This window comes from Orcinus orca, chromosome 9 (genome assembly GCF_937001465.1).
Source record: "Orcinus orca chromosome 9, mOrcOrc1.1, whole genome shotgun sequence".
NCBI classification, from domain to species: Eukaryota; Metazoa; Chordata; class Mammalia; order Artiodactyla; family Delphinidae; genus Orcinus; species Orcinus orca.
The window spans coordinates 39686342-39706475 of record NC_064567.1 but is presented as its reverse complement, the minus strand read 5'-3'; positions in this window follow the sequence as shown (position 1 = coordinate 39706475).

Here is a 20134-nt window from a genome sequence, read left to right as displayed (position 1 = left end):
GAATCCAGAACTGGTGCCCTTAACTACTACCATTTATTGTCTCTCAAAAAGCTTCCTTCTTCTTCCTGTGCAACTTGGCTATTAGCATTATCTGGAATGGTTTCTCTGTCTTCTATCTAGCAATCAGAAGAATTATATAGATCATTCTCTATTTTGATGGAAGGCTTAACCTCCGGTCAGACTGATATATGATAAAGTTAATCTAGTATGCAGAAGTCTATTTTTTTTCCTTTTTTCATGTTATCAAATGTTTCCATAACGTGGGTTAACTTTGGAATTTAATAAATATATTTTTATTCCCATCTATATATGCTAGCATTTAATCATCAATATTTTTTGCTTTAGTATATCGGTAATCCAAAAGAACAGACCAAGATATAGCTGAAATTTGGTGTAGAATATTAGGGTGGAGGATGAAAAGTTGCAGTGGGCACATCTCGATGTGCTTCCTGAGCAGCTAGGAGAGCAAAGATGATGGTACCTTGATGTAGATGTTTAAAGTGGGAGAGAGAGTTCATAAATGGGTAGGGAGTAAAGTGAAGCTAAGCCTGGCCCCTATCTCGTGAGGAATAAAGGTATGATAGGAGGGAAGGGCTAGTGAAGTAAATTTTGAGTCTGACCTTGAAAGAACTAATGGATTTGGACTGATAGCATGATACAGGGTGGGTGAGAGTATGAGCAAAGTTTGGGGGTAAAAATGACCAAGAAGCAGGAAATCTGCATCAGTTCCCTTCATTTTTTGCCAGATGCAGCAATCTCTATTATGGTTATTGCTTTTTGGCTTCTCAGATAATTTTAACTTATTTTTAGAAATATTATCACAGCTTTATCTTTATTGTGGCCAGATGTGAGCATATTCAAAGCAATTGGAATTGTTTGGAAATAGTAGAGTTTGTGTAAAACAGACACAGCAGTCAGCGGTGGACTGCTTTAGATTATAAGCCAAAACACTTTTTGCACAAATGACAAAAAGAAGAAACAAATAAAAATCCCTATAAGAATAAATGTAATTTATGTATCTGTTAAATACAGTATCATTTAGCTTATTAGATTGCTTCAAATGCCTATTTTCTATAAAATTATGAACTTGTAAGCTAATGCTATTTATTTTTAGTCATTAGTTCACCCTTCTCTGTGAGAGGTAAGAGCCTCATAAAGCATTAGAGTTACAAGGACCTAACAGGTAATTGAATTCAAGCCTTGCATTTGCAAAGGACAAAGCAGAGACTTAAAGAAATAGAATGATCTTCCCAAGGTCATGTAATTAGTTAGCATTGAAGCTGAAGCTAGAATTCTGATCTCCTGACACTTAGGTCATGAAGTGCTTGTTTTCCTAATATTCTCCAAGGTGGCCTTTATAGCAACACTTGGAAGTCAACCCCTTAAGTGTCTGGTACTAATTATATGATACATTACACACAGACAGAATGTTGCATTATAAATCATAAGAAGACCTTATTAAACTAAATAAAATATAAACAGAATTGAATTTTTGTTATATGACACACTAGGGAGATTGACATTAGAGGCAAGGATAAAGAATTATGGGATTATTTTAGGGAGACTTGAGTTTAAATTAAAAAAAAAGGAACTTGATATCATAGTAAGCCATGGTAGATTTTTCACCCGGGAGTAATGTGATCAATGTGGTGTTCTAGGAAGATTATTCTGTCAGTTATATGGATATTGGCAAAAAGTCAGATTGAAACCAAGAGAAGGAGAATGATAGCAGAGGCTTCTGAGGTGATCCAGAACTGACATGAATGTGTACCTTTCAGTGACAGTGGCAGCTCTGACCACTCTTCATTTAGTATCTGCGTCCTTTCAGGCTGCTATAACATGGTACCATAGACTGAGTGGCTTAGACAGTAAACGTTTATTTCTCACAGTTCTGGAGGCTAGGAAGTCCAAGATTAAGGCATTAGCAGATACTGTGTCTGCTGAGAGCCCGCTTCCTGGTTCATAAACAGTCATCTTCTCGCTGTCTTCACATAGAAAGGGAAAGGGAGCTCTCTGGGGTCTCTCTTATAAGGGCACTAATCCCCGTCATGAGGGCTCTGACCTCATAACCTCATCATCTCCCATAGGCTCCACCTCCAAATACCATCACATGGGAGGTTAGGTTTCAACACATGAATTTTGAAGGGACACAAACATTGTCTATGGCAATTAGTGACTGAATAACATCAGTAATGAGGAAAGACAAAAAATTATCATGGTTGCTAACCAAGACTTTGAAATCGATGGAAATTTAAAAAATGCAACTACCCAAGCCTCAAACTTTGTGATTCTGATTTTGTCCTCAAACTATGGATCCTTGCTCTATAGGTGATAGTGTATATGAAAGGATAAATGAGAGTGTTTTAGGGGGGCAGTAGACAAAACTGACTCTTTAAAAAGCAGATGTAGAGATTCTTAGATTTATAAAAGCATGTTTATTCTTCTTCCTTGAGAAGTTATTTAATTAGTTAAATAAGTAAAGACCACTACTAATTAATGATGAGGATATGTATTCCCTATAGATAACTAAGGTTAGACTCAACGCCCCCCCGACTTCCTAATATATAAGCATTTAGAAATAAGTAAATGTTACAGATGCAAGGATTATTCACTTTCTAGTGTGCTTGTATTTTTATTTTACCTTTTTCTCTTCTCCTCATTTTTCATTCTCTTTCCCAAGTCCTTTTGTACTGTCTAGTTTCTCTTTTAATACATACGACTCTGTCCTTACTCAGGCTCATCTCTACAGATGGAGTCCTTTGGGAGGAAGGATGGAAAGGGAAATTAATGGTGCCAAACCTCCTACCTGAGTGAGAAGACAAAGTAATCATGATTGTTTGTCTTTAGAGAAACTGTGGTAGGATTTATTTGAAAGCACAGAATCTTACCTCTATCTGCCTTGTTCTGCTCTACTTCAGATATTCTGATCTGAAAGTCCTGCTATAAAAATTGAAAAATTCATTTAGATTTTTTAGATTTAAAAAAAATTTTCAATCTTTTAAAGAGTGCCACTCACTGTTTTTCATTCCAATGTTGTATGTATCTTAACCGCGACCCTGTAAACTCCAAAAGCACAGGCTGAAGATTCACAAATTCATGTCTCCATCTTGGACTCCTCTGAACTCTAGATTTGTATAGCCAACTGCCTGCTCAGCATCACCACTTGTATGTGTAGCAGGCATCCCATTTTTAATGTATTCATAACTGAGCTTATTGTTTTTCCCTCCAAACCTGTCTCCCCCACCCAGCCTTTCCCATTTTAATTACTTACAACTCCATTCTTATGGTTTCTTGGGAACAACAACAACAAAAACAAGACCCTTGGAGTCATTCTCAACTGGTTTCTTTCACTCAATTCTCACATCTAATTTTGTCAGCAAATCCCATTCACTGTGTCTTCAAAATATATCTTGGCTTCCAACTATGATGGACTGGATTGGACCTAACCAATCCTCTCCCTGAGAGCAACTACAAAATCTGGATGAAATACAGAAAAACATCTGCTTGAAGGCTTTGTATGGTTTCCAAGGCAGCCAGGATTTGAAGAGTCATAATCCTAGAATAAAGAGAATGGCAGAGAAGTGATATTTACCTTCTAAGCCACGTTTGCCCATGAGGCAGTGCTGGCCAGGGATTAGAGAAGCTGAGCAGAGAGCAGTTATCAGAAATCTGGTGGTGCTGGGAGATAAAAACTGGAGTACAAGGTCTGCCAGGTGAATGGGCCCAGACTCTCAGCTGAGAGTTCTAAATGACAACATGCAAGAAATAAGGGGAAACCAGAAATAGATCAGCTTGAGGAAGATTGAAACCTTTATCCCAATCAGCTTAAGCTCTGATTGGGTCAGTGTTTCTGCTCCTATTCAAAACTGCCTTCTAGAAACTTGAGAAAAGCCCTTTGGAGGAAGAATCACCCTTTCAGTCCCTCTACAATTTTTCTGTCCAATGTCCTGATTTATTACTAGACAGGACCTTGGGAAAGAGTAGAGAATAAAAATACTCACAGGTGATTCAGATATTGGAATTTTAAATAACTCTGAAAAATTGATGACAAAATGGGGAGCTTCACTGGAAAGCTGACATCTATAATACAGAATAAGTGGAAATTCAAGAACTGAAAATCATCCTTTCCTGATGATGATAATTTTTTAATGTCTTCTCTATTTTTCTTGATAAATCAGAAGTTTTTCAATTTTACTGGTTATCTCAAATAACAAATTTTAGGTTTTATTCATTCTTTCTAGAGAAATGGATTTGTTTCCACTGGGCAGCTATAGGTAATCTAGTAAACCACTCTAGGATTCAGTTTTCACATCTTGAAAATGCAGGTTTTAGCTTAAATGAGTATTTATTGAACTTGAATAAATCGAACTTCAGTAAAATGTTGATTTTTGAGTTGTGAAGAGAACACTTATGTGGAGTTGTGCCATACACAGGTGGAATTTCAAAGCTGAGCTAAGGAGAGAAGTCCAAGCTAGACGGTGGGTCATCAGCCACGAGGGGACAGTTGTAGCTAAGAGGGTGCATAGGATCACCAGAAAAGAAAGGGAAGAGACAGAAGAGGGAACATGAAAAGGATGGGAATGCAGATCCCTGAACCTGTGCATTTTGAATCGGCTTTCTTGATCAGTTCCAGAGCTTGCTCACCAGCCAAGCTACTAACAAGACAAAACAAACAGCCCCCCTCCCCCTGCAAAACAAAACAACTTATGTTTTACTAAACAATTTTCTTCTTTTTAAAATCTTTTCCAACAGAAGGTATATGTAGAAGGTATATGTATGTATGAATGAATGACATACTTCAAAAATGTGGGGTTCTTGAAGGATGTTAAAGAAAAAAAGAATGGTTTCTAAAGATACAGTGAAAAGCTAGGATTATGCAGTCTGATTCTCTGGGATCAATTAATATAAAAACAAAGGTACTGGAATGGCCTGAATTGTAGATGACTCTAAGGGGCGTGGTGACACCAGGGCATTGGAAGATTTCCATGGAGCTGTGATTTTAAAGCGGGTATTGGGTTCCTTGGAAAATAAATCAAAACATCTATTAAAGGTATATATTACAACTGTAATATTTTCAGATCTTCTGTTTTAGTCATTCACATCTATGTCTTGTCTAAGATTGAGTGCTTTTAATTTCTTGAGCATATCGACCATAAATACTATGTGAACCTGATGACATGTTAGCCAATGGCCTATAATTTCAAATTGAAAACTGGGCTGATCTGGCATGCTGTGTAAGAAATTTTCATCTCCCTGGTATTATCAAAATCCTGACATGCTTTTAATAAATCGTTAAAATTAACTATGACACTTGCTTTAGTATACACATTGCCTTATAATTTACAATGTATTTGCCATGCTGAAAGATTGATTTTAGATAGGTCTAGCCTGTCTGACTGGGGAAAAAAAATGTCATTCTGTTTTATGGAATAAAACAAGATTCCTCAAGACACATTCAGTTAAAATGAAGCAAAAACTGCAGTGTCTGAGAATGGTAATGCTTGTGTTATCTGGATTTATTGATCAAAATAAAATCAGTGTTCCATTTCAAATCTGCCTGCAGCAGCGTGCTCTTTTTAACAGCCCCAGTTTTTTGAAAAGCTTCCCACTGTACTCCCTGTGATCCCTACCTACCTCTTTTGAGCATAAAAAAAATATTGCAGAATTGCATGCTAACTGGAAGACTATTGAGTTGCTTTCTGTAAAGTTAAGACAGAAAGCGAGCCAATGAATTAAAAACTCGTAGGTAGAGGAGCTTTTGAAAGGTGCTTTCTTAGCATCTGAAATTACAAGTATTTTCTATTGAACTCAACTGGTTAGATTTGAATAAAACCTAACCTTACATCAAAAATTATAGCCTGAGAGACTATGGAAAAATACTCTCTCATATAGACTCTTAAAACGTTTTCTTTTGTGAGGAATTATGTACATAGGTTATTGATTTTAAACTCAACTAAATAAGAAAGAGCAATCTATTGCTGCAAACTACCCCAAAACTTAACGGCTAAAACAGAAGCTATTTTATTTCATCTCAAAACTGTATGGGTCTAGAATTCAGGCAGAGTTTGGCTGGGTGATTTTTCTGCTGCTCATGATGTTGTTGGAGATAACTTAGTGGTACTCAGCTGGCAGATGAACTGGCCTGCAGGTTCCCAGATATCTTCTCTTGGCATCCTGGTATGGATGGTTGGAAAACTGGACTCCCTGGGTCTCCATCTTTTAATGGGAGTAGCTGCAAAGAGTTTGCAACAGTCTTTAATACAGCCAGCACTGTGTCAGTTTGGGTCCTTTAAAAAGACAACATGGGATTAGATATGCAAGAGATTTATTGAGAGGAAGCATCTGTGAAGTAAGGTACCTCCATGGCCACCATATTTACCTAGGTTGGCAATGCATAAATAAAACTGGGAAGATGAAGTATGGTTAATAAGATGAGTAATTAGGCTTATATGAATAAGTAAACACCAATATCTGATTCATTTCATAAAGAGTGAATGATCAGAGAGGAACCATTGTCTACTGGCATTGAGGATGTCTGAGGAGTCATGCTTGCTCCTTCCCTGAACAAAGAGAGTGCAGCTGTAGTCTGGTTGCAAGCACTCAGGTCTTTGTCCAGGTTCATCTTCTGTGCCATTTCTGATTTATTGTATAAATAAAAATTTAAAAATATTTTTTTCTTTCAGTGGCTGATTGGTCTGGGCAGGGGCTGGGTGTTGGCTGGGGGCTCTGTTGGGATGCTTAGGGAATAGGGTGGTCAGTCTTCTATGGAAATGTAAGACAAATATTACTGAATATGAGCCTGAATATCATGCTATGAGTCATTATGCAAAATCACTATGTCCAGAACAATTCTATTTGACTTACAAATTATTTATACCCAGAAGAAAGATGGAAATAAAGTTTCTGGGAGCTGGAATATTAATTTTCTGCTTTGGCTCTTCAGCTGGAACTGTCCAAATGACTTACAGGATTGAAGTTCCTTTTACATTTCTTCTTGAACTTCAATGAAAGGAGGTTGGCAGTGATTAAAATGGATTATCCTCTGATGTCACAAGTAGTGACAGACCCTTCTGCCTAAGGTCACACTGCAGAGAGATTGAGAATATTTCTTTGGTCCTTGTCCTGGAATGGAAAGTGGTTTCTGTCAGTTCTTGAGAGCAGGAGTTAGGTTTTGATGTGCGTGATGATCATCTGGGCAGCTTATTGTTAAAACAGATGTCAGAGCTGTAGCCCTGGAGATTCTGGCTCAGTACGTCTGGGATAGGGCCCAAGGCTTCCCGATGTATTTTTAAGAAGCTTCAGTGGTAAGTTTGGTGCACACTAAAGTTAGAGAACAATTGCTGTTAAACCTAGGTAAGAGAAAGGAAGCAGTTGTCAGGTTAATACCCAATATCTGGTTAATCCACAATTCCATGATTATATACTAACTATGAGCATATGTATTTTCAAGTTGTTCCTTTCAATAAATACCTCGTGAACATCTACTTTGTATTGGGATTTATTCTAGGAGATGGGGACACACAAAAAGGATATGACACCATCATTTCCTCAGACAGCTCAGTTTGGTGGACAAAATACACATTACAGTGACAAATGTGTTATAAATAGAAAAATATCTGTACAGTGAAGGTACATAGAAGGAAATGATATATTCTGGGGCCATAAATGAAGGCTTTACTGAGGAAGTGATATACAAACTGGATTTTGAAGAGTGTATTGGTATGTGCTAAATGGATGCGGGCAGAAAAAATAGTCTAGAAAGAAGTACTAGTTTATACATAGGCACAAGTTATACTACTTGAGTAACTGCACATAGTTTAAGTGGAACATAATATATAAGAGAAAGAAATGTAAGGGATGAATCTGGAGAGGTAGGTAGGAAACAGATTATAAAAGGTCTTATATTCCATACTAAATATCTTAGTTTTCTAAAAATCCATTTTATCAGTGTTTTTTTTAACCTTTTCTGGGTCATGGATTTTTTTCTGGGATAGTCTACCAGAAAATTTCACATACTTAGTCATTCAAAAAATTTTGCATCTGATTTCAAGGAAGTCATAGTCAAAAGAATCACTGTTGTAGACAGTTCGTAAAGAGAGTTACATGGTCAGGTCTGTGCTTTAGAATAATTGCTCTAGTCGGAGTGGGTTGGGAAAAGCCAGCCTAGAGGCAGGGAGATGAGTTAGGAGGTAGTGGCAATAGAAATGAGATGGAGAGTCAAGATTATCAGAATTGGGGATTGTTGTTTATATAGGAAAAGAAGGAGTGGAAGACCTCTCCCAGGTTTCTGACTAGATTTTTGATTACGTGAAAGTGTTCTCAAATGCAATTGGAAATATGAAAAGTGCAGATAATGACTGGTTTTGTACATGTTAAGTTAGATATGAGAGCAGATGTTTTAGAAACAGTTGTATCCGTGTGTCTACTGCACATAGGAGAGATCAGTGTAACAGATATAGTTGTCCAACTAAATCTTCTCCATGTCCCTTCTTCCTTACTGGTAGAGCTCTGACTTTGTGCCTTCACACTTCTCTGTGCAGCCATGTGCTCTGGGAAGGAGAGACTAACCTCATCCTCAGCAAAGGTTTCTGAGAAGCCTCTCAGCTTGAACCGTCTCTTCTGGTCATAGTGATATCACAGTGATTTGCTTAGGAAGTGGCTGGTGATTCAGTTCTGGTTTAGAAATATAAGGGTGTCTCCTGGGCCCTGCTGGGAGAGTTCCTTAATGCTTATAAGGCGAGATGTGTGAGAATATGAAGCGTGGAGCAGGTGCAACCATTCTGAAGCCATGTAGTGAGCTAGCCAAGGTGCTATTTGTAACCAAAATTATCCTAAATTTGGGATTTGGAACCTCTCTCCCTCTCTCTTTCTCATCTATCTAACATCTATCATGGTAAAAAACATTTTTAAGTGTACAGTTTAGCGGTGTTAAGTATATTCACAATGTTGTGAAAAATCTCACAGCAGAAATTGCCATCTTGCAAATCTGAGACTCTATACTCATTAAATAATTACTCCCTCTTCCTCCTTCCCCTAGCTCCTGGCATCCACTGTGGATTTTTTTTTTAATAAGTTGTAAGAGAGAACACAACCCTACCCAGAGAGGATATAATACTATAGGAATAATGGTATTTTAGAAGGAGGCAGAGAAAGAGAGTTCCACAAAGGAGATGGAGAAAGATCAACAGGTGGTAGAACGCGAGAACTGGTAGCTTACACGTCCATGAGACTCAAGAGGAAAGGGGATTTAGGGGATGGAATAGTTACCAAGCCAAGTGTTGCAGAAAGATGTATTAAAGTAAAGCCTAAAAATGTCAACACTGTTTTGTAATTAGGAAGTCATGGGTAATGTCGGTAAGAGCCATTTGGATAGAGTAAGGAGATTAGAAGCCAGAGCTGAAGAGTGAATAGTAACTGAAGAAATAGAAGAGGTTTCCCAGCAAGGGAGAGAGCCACACAGTGAAATCCCCACTTTCCTTATCTGGTACAGTTCAAACTCACCCCTTTAACACTCAGCTAATATTCGCCCTGATTTCAGCTGGATGGTGTCCAGAGACTGGTGCCATAGAGACTGGAACAAAGCTGGACCTTGAGTCCTGTTTATCCTCCTGCTGCCTAAATGAGTACCTATACTCTAGAGGAACTTTGTCGATTTGCCAGCTTTTGTTTATCTTCGTGGGCCCTGTGGCTATATATTGTTTTATTCTTACATGGGGGTCTGGGAAGAGGTATTGTTTCTTTGAAAGGTTTGAATTTGCCCAGCAGAAGGATCTAATTTAAACACTCTTAGTTTTAGAGCTACATGCCTTAAGAGAAGTATTTGGTCCTCTGTCTAGCAGTGCTTACAGCACAGTCTGGTCTGCTTTAAATTCAAAGCAGCTTCATTATTATTATTTATTTATTTCCCTGTATTAGTTTTGGTGAAAAACATATTAGTATTGTGCAGTAACCAAGGTCATTTTGCTCTCCACAATTTTCCTTCTGTGTCTACAAAAACAGACATTTCAATGAAAGGTTGCGATGTGTTTAATTATAACTCCAAGTGGTTGAACTGCCAGGTTAGTGGGCTAATGCCATTCAGCCTCTGAAATGCTATAAATTGAAAGCATTTATAGCAGATTCTTGGATATCCTCAGGGCTAACTTGTAACATGACTATGTTGCAGATTCCCCAGGCTTGACCAAAATGAATTGTTTTTATCTTCTCTTAAAAAGATTAGTGAGTGAAGATGATCTTAAACCCACAGAATAAGTGTATTCAAATATAAAAAAAATACATATATTTCTAAGAAATTGTGTTGAAAATAAAACTTGGATGTTGATAAACATCTCATTTAGTCATTTAATTCATATTCAATGACTGAATCAAGCATCTACTATGTGCAAGACACTAAGGTGATGTGTGTTTAAAGGGACACTGTGTAGCAACTCAAAATGTTTTATGAAGTAAAAAGTCTCATTTTTTGAAAGTCAAATTTTCATGTGTTGAGGTGTTTTACGTGGGTATGGGAATAATACATATGGTTTAGTGGCTCTACCCTGCTAGAAAATATTTGTCTTCCCTCCTTCTATTTCAAATGATTGCTTCTAACATTGATATGGATATGAGCGATTCTCCTGATTATCAGTGAAAATTCGGAAGATGCATCTAGACACTAAAGTGTTAAGATATTAAAATACACTGCTGTACTCTTCAGGAGTTAGAGTGTGAGTAGAACCATCTTTGAAATATTTCATGAAAAAAATCTTTGGATATACAGATTGGTTCAGAGAATATTTGGTGTTTTTAATGAATAAAATAAGTCTTGCAAGCAACTTGAAGAAGTAAATGTCAATTAAATCCTATAAGGATAGACATACGTTTATATGATAAAGGAAAGTTTTTGGAGAACAAACCATCCTGGGCTTCTGAATATTTAAATGAGAGCATTTCAATGTTCTACCAATATAGTGGCGTTAAATAAAAAGACAGTGACTATGTGCAAAGCTTTTTCATTTTTATTTTGCTTCTTTGCAGTCAGGATATATGCTGGAATCAAATCTAAGATATCTGTTTATTCATTGGCCTGATTCTCAAAATGTCTTAAATGTAAAATTGCTTGTTGGCGTTTAGACCCTGTGGATTCCTACAGATGTGAGGATTTAATTACCTGCTTGTTCACTTTGTGAAGTGGTCAGCCCGTGAAGCCAGCTCTAAGCTGATAATCACCTAGGAGGAGGAACCGCTGGTTTTTACCCTGATGATTTTAATTATTGCTGGTAGCTCAAGAAATAGTAAGTCTCTTTAAGGTTGTTGTTAACAAGAATTTTTGACAGCAGGAAAGACAGGGAATATATTTCAATGTTAGAAATGCCCAGATAGAAGAGAGAAGCTATTCACAAATGAATGAACTAATGGAGAGTAGGACTATAATTGGATTTCTCTCTTGTTCCTCTTCCTTTAAAATCCCAGGATAACCAATTTAGTCTGGAAAGGCCTTCCCTGTACCATAGGCGTTATTCTCCACAATTTTCATGTTGGCAACTTACTAAAAAAAGCCACAAAAACAAAACAGAACAACACTAAAAGTTTCAAATTAAATAGGCCTGCAGCTTGATTTCAATGCACAGGCCACCAATTTCCACCAATTTCTGCTTCAAACTTTCCTCAGTATGTAAATGGAAGTGATCGCTCTCTCTTTTAAAATCATTTAAAAATTATTGTCTGCGCAATTCATTTTGAAATTAATCATGAACTGCCTCATGACATCTTTCCTATTATGTCTGAGCTGTTGTTTAATTTTTAATGGCTCTGAAACTTTTCACTTGCCTTGAACCATTAATCAATTAACTTCTTTAGTGCAGAAGATGTGTGTCTTATATTTCATTAGTGTTAGTTTTGTTTTATTTCATAAAGATGCATAATATTCCAAATCTACATTCACCTTTTTTGTAAGAGTACTGAAATGACAGAAAATGAGATATAATCAGTTCATATTCATGGAGTGATATTTATTTCTCCCTGGAAATGGCTGCAGAATTTGTAAAAAGACACAAATACTTGTAAGGAAAATCAGAAAACAACTCACAGATGCCTCAGATGTGCTACCGGGGAAAATGCCTCCCCCTTTCCTTTTTCCTATGCTGCAGGTTGATCAGATGGAGGAGAACAGATGAGCAGACGAAGAGAAGCACCATATCAGGAACTTTACATACCCATCTCTTTATTTCTCAAAGGTCCATGAATAGGAATTATTATCCCCTTTTACAGATGGGGAACTGAGAGATACAGAGGTAGTGTACAAGATCACACAGCTGCTGTTAGAGCTTGGATTTTAATTCTGGTCTGTTCTTGCACATGTGGGGCTGCCTCTCTTAAGCCAGGCACCTTCTACCTTGCCTACTAGAAGAAGGCAGGTCTTTATAGATATTCAGGAAGAAAGGGCTCTGGGACAAGGTCAGCAGAGTGTCAAAATGGTGAAGTTGTTTTAGTTTATCTTTAGCAGGTCCTTCCTCTCTTCTCTTCATTTCTCTTCCTTGCACCCACTGACTTCAGTTCCCTCATGCTTCTCTTGGCTTTAAGAATCCACACTCTGCTGTTTTAGACCTCCCCAGGCCAGAGCACCTGACCTAGAATCTATCTAAATCTTTACTTGGTTGCATTCTTATTAAGACTAGGGTCAGGACAGGAATAAAGACACAGACGTAGAGAATGGACTTGAGGGCACGGGGAGGGGGAAGGGTAAGCTGGGACGAAGTGAGAGAGTGGCGTGGACTTATATACACTACCAAATGTAGAATAGATAGCTAGTGGGAAGCAGCCGCATAGCACAGGGAGATCAGCTCGGTGCTTTGTGTCCACCTAGAGGGGTGGGATAGGGAGGGCGGGAGGGAGACTCAAGAGGGAGGAGATATGGGGAAAAGATGTTAAAAAAAAAAGACATCAGTTCTTTGTTTCATTACGGTTTTATAAGTCAATCTGTATTTACACATTAATGGTCAGTGATGGAATAATGGCATTCTTCTAGATTACATTTAGAAGCTGACAGGTATTGTTAGGAATTTTGGATATGGTAGGAGGCATAAAGGGGGATTCTTGATTAGGAGTTCTTCATTTCCATCTCAAGACCAGTTCTGTGATAGACTTATCTGAAGGGTAAAATGCTTTCGTTATTACATGCTCATTTATGTTATTTATTATTTAACAAATGGGGACTACCTGAAACCAAACAAAAAAGTGTTTCAATATATAGATTTAGTTAGGGAAGTCCTAAAGTAGTCTATTTCAAGTTATGTATCATAACTTCTTTGATCTTTGAAAACATTCTTCTTTGTAACAGGTAGTATGTGATTCCACATTGTCAAACTGAGAAATTCATTTAAATAAGCATATCATCTGCCTACACAATATCAAGCAGTTATTGCACTGAACACATCGTGGGAACATTCTCCTTGCCCCATTCTAAGGGAATTGTCTAAAATAAGCGCTTGGAAAGGTTCTTACAAAGCAGTATTTTTGAAAGTATGGTCCTACATCAGAATCACAGAGGTACTTCCTAAAAATGCTAGTTCCCAGACCCAATGAATCAGAACCTCTAAGATACTATATATATTTTTAGAAAGAGTCTTACCTTAGATTGGTGAGGAGCTCTTGGGAGATCTTTTGTAATTAAGGCAAATCGCTTCCTGAAAACAATGCAGTGTTTTCAGTTAATTCAGCTGCTCACAAGTGCCAAATGCATTTGAAGACAAAACTATTCACACTAGAGAAAGATATAATACCAAAAAAAGGTCACTGGGTCACTGCATCACCAAAGTCAAAGAGAATCTGCACAATTTTCTGGAGTTTGTTAAATACAAGTGGAGTACACTACACTCTTTATGCTAGTTAAAACTATCATAAATGTGCTTATCTTCTAACATTTCCATAGAATAACAGAGATTCTATACAAAGAATGAAAATGTGCTCCTAGTCGTCAAAATAGTTGTGCAATCACTTTAAAACCTCATTTCAAGGCCGTTTTATATCCTAAAGTTATTATTTTTCTTCTTTTTTATGCTCTTTCTCTCCTTTCCTATTTTTTATTTCTATGGAAGGTAGTCCTTTTAGGAAAAGCAATTGTATATGAATTAACTTTTTGAGCAAACTCCTTTCTAAGAATACCACAATGTTTATGCTTTAGTCTCCTTTCGTTGGAGAGTAATTGGTCCATGAGCCAGGAAGAGTTTGGTCCTGGCTTTGTAGGCTAATGAACTGTGTAGTCTTGCTGACGTAGCTACACCTTGCCATGCCCCAATTTTGCCATCTGTATAATGAGGAGGCTGCAGTGGCTGATTTCTGATGCCCCTTCCAGCTGTACAATGGGAAAGGAGCAGAGGCAGTCTTTGCAGGTGGTTTCCCTGGTAAATGTTAATTTCTAAGGAATCTTTTCTACTTTCACTGTGAAATAATATGCACATTTCTCAGTAAGGGAGAAGGCACAGAAAGAAAACATAAAATGGATCATTTGCATTTAAGTTGCTTAAGTAAGATGGAAATTACTCACTTATTTAGGTGAATCAACATATTCTCTTGGAATCCATTGTGTCATCATGCATTTCTTAAGTTAATCACTTCAGGAAAATGGCTCTGGAGGAGGGTGGGCCAAAGTTAGCAAAACAAGGTACTTTAAAAAAAACAATCCCTGGTGGTAGGATGAACTGGGAGATTGGGATTGACATATATACACTAATATGTATAAAATGGATAACTAATAAGAACCCGCCGTATAAAAAATAAATAAAATAAAATTCAAAAATTAAAAAAAAATCCCTTTAATGTGTACGTGCTTAAGTTAGTGGTTCCTTATGAAATGAGTTTAGTCAGCATTTCAGAAAAAATCAATGAGAAATTAGGAATTAACATGCCCTTTATTCTCTACTGATCTCTTCTTGCCCCTTGTTCTGTTTTTTTGAAGACTGGCCTCAATATTTTTGAATATACACATCTATCAGAAAAACTGAGCATGTACTCCCCAGATATATACTTATATATGTATTTATAAGCTATATCTGTACATACACACACACACATATATATATATATATATATATAAACCATCTCTAGTTACTATCTCAAGAAACAATGTGCAATTAAAAGAAATTCATCATTAGAGAAAATAGATGGAAGCCTTTAGATAATTTAAAATTGGAGGAGGGGCTGACATAGGTCCACATACGATTGAATCATTGTCATTTTTGATTTATAACATGGCAGAGAATTCATGTTAAGAATAGATGTGTTAACTCTGCCACTGCCACTTTATTTTTTATCTGCTCTAACTTGCATCATTAGTTTTATCTTCAATCTGGGTTTCTTGGCAGAGATTTTTTAAAAAGCCCTTTGACCATGTTGAGAAGATTTAGTTTAGTTGAAAACCTTATAAATATAGCCTGTAGATCTATCTAATTAGGCATACACAATCTGTAATTCACTGCAATATGTTGAAATCTAGGGAACCAGTGAAAATGTCAAATTAGGGGGAAGTCCCGCCCTTCCCTCCGTCTCCTGTGTGGAGCATATGTCACATGTGACTCTCTGACATATGGACTGAGGGTGGAAACCCAGGATCATTCAACAGTAAATATTAGTAAAGCTTAATTTCCTGTTCTGTTTCTAGAACAGGATAAGTGGAATTTCAATATTTTCTTCCCACATCCCACTTCAAAAAAGTACTGCTTTGCGGCAGAGTAATGGGGACAAGCTGCATAGCAAATGAGAGGTGACTTTCTGAGTCAAAATTAGTAGCAAGGATATAACTACTGTAGGGTAGATAAAGTATGTTTCCCCTTCCCTCCCTCATGCTCCCAGTACTTAGGCATGCACCTTCTTAGTAATGATGAAGTCGATATTAAATTAGGTGGGAAGAACCAAAAGAAAGCATGTGTTTGTCATGATTGGCTTTCCCTAACCATAAGCTGCTTTATGAGTCTACATTTGTGGCTTCTTCTATGTTTTGCGGTCTTCTTAACCAGGAATTATTTATCCACTGACACAGAAACATTATGATATCTGTCCTTAGCCAGGGCTTTAAAGTTAGCTCAAGTACAAATTGCCCATTTTCTTAGAGGGACTATATTCCTTTCCACGGGGTTGGGAAAGAAATATAATACCTTTGAAATAGAATATGTTACAGGCTTTTAAATCATGATGAGTATAGTTGCCCAACTGCCTGCTTTGACAGTTGGGAGCCATGCATATTTTCCTTCTGTCTTTTTCAAGTCTCGGTTATTCTCTGGGGCACGTTGTGAGCTATATAAAGCTGATGGTGGTTTTGCCCTGAATAAATACATACAGTCTGCCCACATGTTTTCTCTGTAGGTTCTCATGGTGATCTCATGGCTGCTTTTTAGTGCTGTACTTAACTTTCTCTAGTGTGAAACATTCTGTCTTCAAATGCATTTGGCACTTGCTGGTAGCAGAGTTAACTGAAAATAGTGCATTTTTCCAGGCCATGATTTGCTTTGATCATGAAAGAACATTTCCTGGGATTGCTCTGAGATAGCTTGAAAAGAAAAATGATTATTGCAAACACAGTTTTGTTGTCCACCTTTAGATACACACTTTATAAATGACTACTATATACTTAAAACATGTCCAAGGTACATAAACGCAGGAGAGAAGTTTATCTTATTTTTAGAACCTGGAAATCTTAAGCGCTAAATAATAAAAAAAAAAAGTGGAAGGGTCTGACATTTTATAACCATTCCATGTTGAAAATGAATACTTACAACCCACTACCTAGTACTGTCATTTTCAAAAAGAGAGTAGAGGAAAACCTGCCAGGAAAAAACTCTGCCATGTTATCTGTGAGAAAACCAAGAAGTGAAGTTATAAACCCAATGCTTCTAATTAGACTCATTTATTTAAAATTGATTTTAAATTTAAATTATGTAAGCAATGCAGTCTTGTAAAAAAAAAGAAATTAAAAAGTAAAGTCTCCTCACTCATCCCACAGACCATCTGCTTCCCCAAATCCTGTCCCTAGACTCTCCAAAAGGAACAGTTATTAACCATTATTACGAATTTCTAATACATACATGTAGGCATTTTTGATTCATATAGAAATGCATGTGAGGAAATACACACACACACACACACACACACACACACACACACACACACACACACACACACACACACACACACACACACACAGGCTAGTGCTTTCAGAACCATGCACCGTTTGATAGTGGGGTAGGGTTCCTGGAAAGAATCAACACAAACACAGTGTAGGGCACCTTCCACGTGGAGGCACACTTTATGCACCATGCAGAGGCAATGACTTTTCCATGTTCATTTAATTTCCTAGACTCAGGTCATGCCTTTGGCCAAGGTTTCTTTCAGCTTTCCAATGATTTCATGCAGCTCTTGCCCAATCGTTTCCAGATTACAGTGATGTTTAACATGTCCTTCATGATGTCAGAGCATTTCCATTAGTTCTCAATTACTGTGTGAAATTTCCCTTGATTTCTTTTACTATTCTCTCAAAAGCCCTATGTGCATCCCCAAAACTTGCATTTTAAGCAGCAGTGAGAACTTTTCCCTTTGCGGCAGGTCTAGTGCTGTCACTAACAAACCTTCAGTGAAGGTGGATTTAATTTATTTGCTAATCCATAGACAAATGGCACAAGATAGACCATCACACAGCAAATAGTGGAAGATACAGACGTCACCCAATTTATGCCATAGACCTCACTGACTCCATTTGTACTCTGGGTACTCACTAGTTGGAAGTATATGGTGTAGTTGGCTAAGAAGATACTGTCACTGGCTGAGAGCATACGAAACAGATCATGAGAAAAAAATATAAACACATTATTCTAGTTACCTATTGCCTGTTTTCTGTCTATAGTGTAACAATCAGCACAGATCTTAATGTCATCAAAGAGCCAGTTTCTAATGTTCAAAACCTCTGGGGACAGGAATTTGGACAGAGCAAAGTATTGGTGGCTTATGTTTGCTCCATGAGGTCTAGGACCTCAGCTGAACAGACTGGAAGGCTGGGGCTGATATCAACAAGAGGCATATTAGCTCACACGTTAAGTAGTTGATGCTGGTTGTTGTGTGGGCCTCAGCTGGACTATCAGCCAGAACACCTGTAGATGGACTCTTCATGTGGCCTCGGCTTCCTCAGAGCAGAAGCTGGGTTCAAGAATGAGTATCCCAACACCAGAAAGTAGAAACTGCCAGTTTCTCATAACTTGAGCCTGGAAACTGGGTAGTGTCACTCTCATCCTGTTCTAATTGATGGAACAGAGACACAGCCCAGATTCAAAGAGGAGGAAATAGACCTCATTTCTCTATGGGAAGAAGGTCAAAAAATTGTGGGACTGTTTGCTTTTAAACTTCCATGAGTATGAACAGTGTACTGTAATGAATTGTTTACATGGTTTTCCTCAGTTAAACACAAATAATATCTCTAAATAGTATGATACTGAACTACCCTGCCTATAAGTAGTGTAAAGGCAAGCCTCACTTTCTCTCCCCACATCCTTGATGTCACATTGAATTTTGTTGTTTCACAATTTCCCTTTTTTATGCAACAGCTTTCAATATCATTATTTAATTTTAATATAAATTTATCTTTACTTTTCTGTATAGCATTCTATTGTATAGATGTATGGACTTATTGTTTTTTCTTTTATCTTTTTTTTTTTTTTTTTTTTGGCAGTACGTGGGCCTCTCACTATTATGGCCTCTCCCGTTGCGGAGCACAGGCTCCGGACGCGCAGGCTCAGCGGCCATGGCTCACGGGCCCAGCTGCTCCAGGGCATGTGCGATCCTCCCGGACCAGGGCACAAACCCGTGTCCCCTGCATCAGCAGGCGGACTCTCAACCACTGCACCACCAGGGAAGCCCTGGACTTATTTAATTAGTTTCCAAGTAGATTTATATTTATTTCATATTTAAATAGCACTTACCATGTGCCAAGCACTGGTCCAAGCACTTTATAAATATCAATTCATTGACTTTCCATAATAACATAGAGACTCTTGTTATCCCTGTTTTACAGATAATGAAACATAAGAATAGAGAGGTTAAGTAACTTACCTAAGGTCAAACAACAATGAGTAGTGGAGCCTTGATTTAACCTGAGTCCCTCTGACTTCAGAATTCACTCTTTTAGCCATCATGCTTTGCTTCCTACTGGTAGACATTAGTTTTTTCTTTGTATGCTAGTATAAGCTATGCTGTAGTAAACAACTTTTTATTTGTATCTATACTTCTACAAAATTTAAAGCGTGTATAAACATATATGTCTTTAAGTAGTACAGCTTTTAATGATAACCTTGTACACACATGAGCATTTTTCTTGGCAGAGGTGGATTTCCTGTGAATATAATGAAGCAGAAGCTTCAGGACACCTCACTTGCATGGCTCTTTGAATGCTGAGAGTTGTGGAGGATTTTTGGTGCAAGGGGACATCAGGATGCAAACAGAAAGCATTTCTATATGAGCATTTCTGGTAATTTGCCTAAGGAAGGTTTTTTAAAAAAAAGAAGGGACCTGATTTCTAAGACACCTATAATTTGGTTTAATTTCTTTTCTCATTATAGATATTCACTTTTGTAACTAATTTTTAATTCATACTGCTGTGCTTTTTCATAAAGAGGGCTTTCCAAATTGCATAAGCTTCTGGCCTTACAAAGAGGCCAGAATCTGCCTCTTTCTGGGATAAATTCCTTAAGTGAAGTTGCTCAGTCATAGGTCTGCTTATTTTAAATGTTGATAATAATAATAATGATGGCTAACACTTGTGTAGAGTTTTTTTGTGTCAGACAATTCTAATTACTTTGTATATGCTTATGCATATGCTTGTATACATATATTTGTCTAACGCTAAGTATACAATATACTTACATTATAAATAAGTGTTATTATTTCCATTTTTAGTTGAAGAAACTGACAGCATTGTCACAATTTACAGAGACAGATATTTCCACATTGCCTTCTTAAAAATTTTCACCAATTCTTCTAACAAGCATAAATGAAAGTGACTGAATATTATTGAATATTTTAATTTTTAAAGAAATCTGAGAGTTAAAGCATTTTAATTTACATTTCTTTTTATAAGAGACGTTGGGCCTATGTTTATTGGCTAGCTATACTTTGT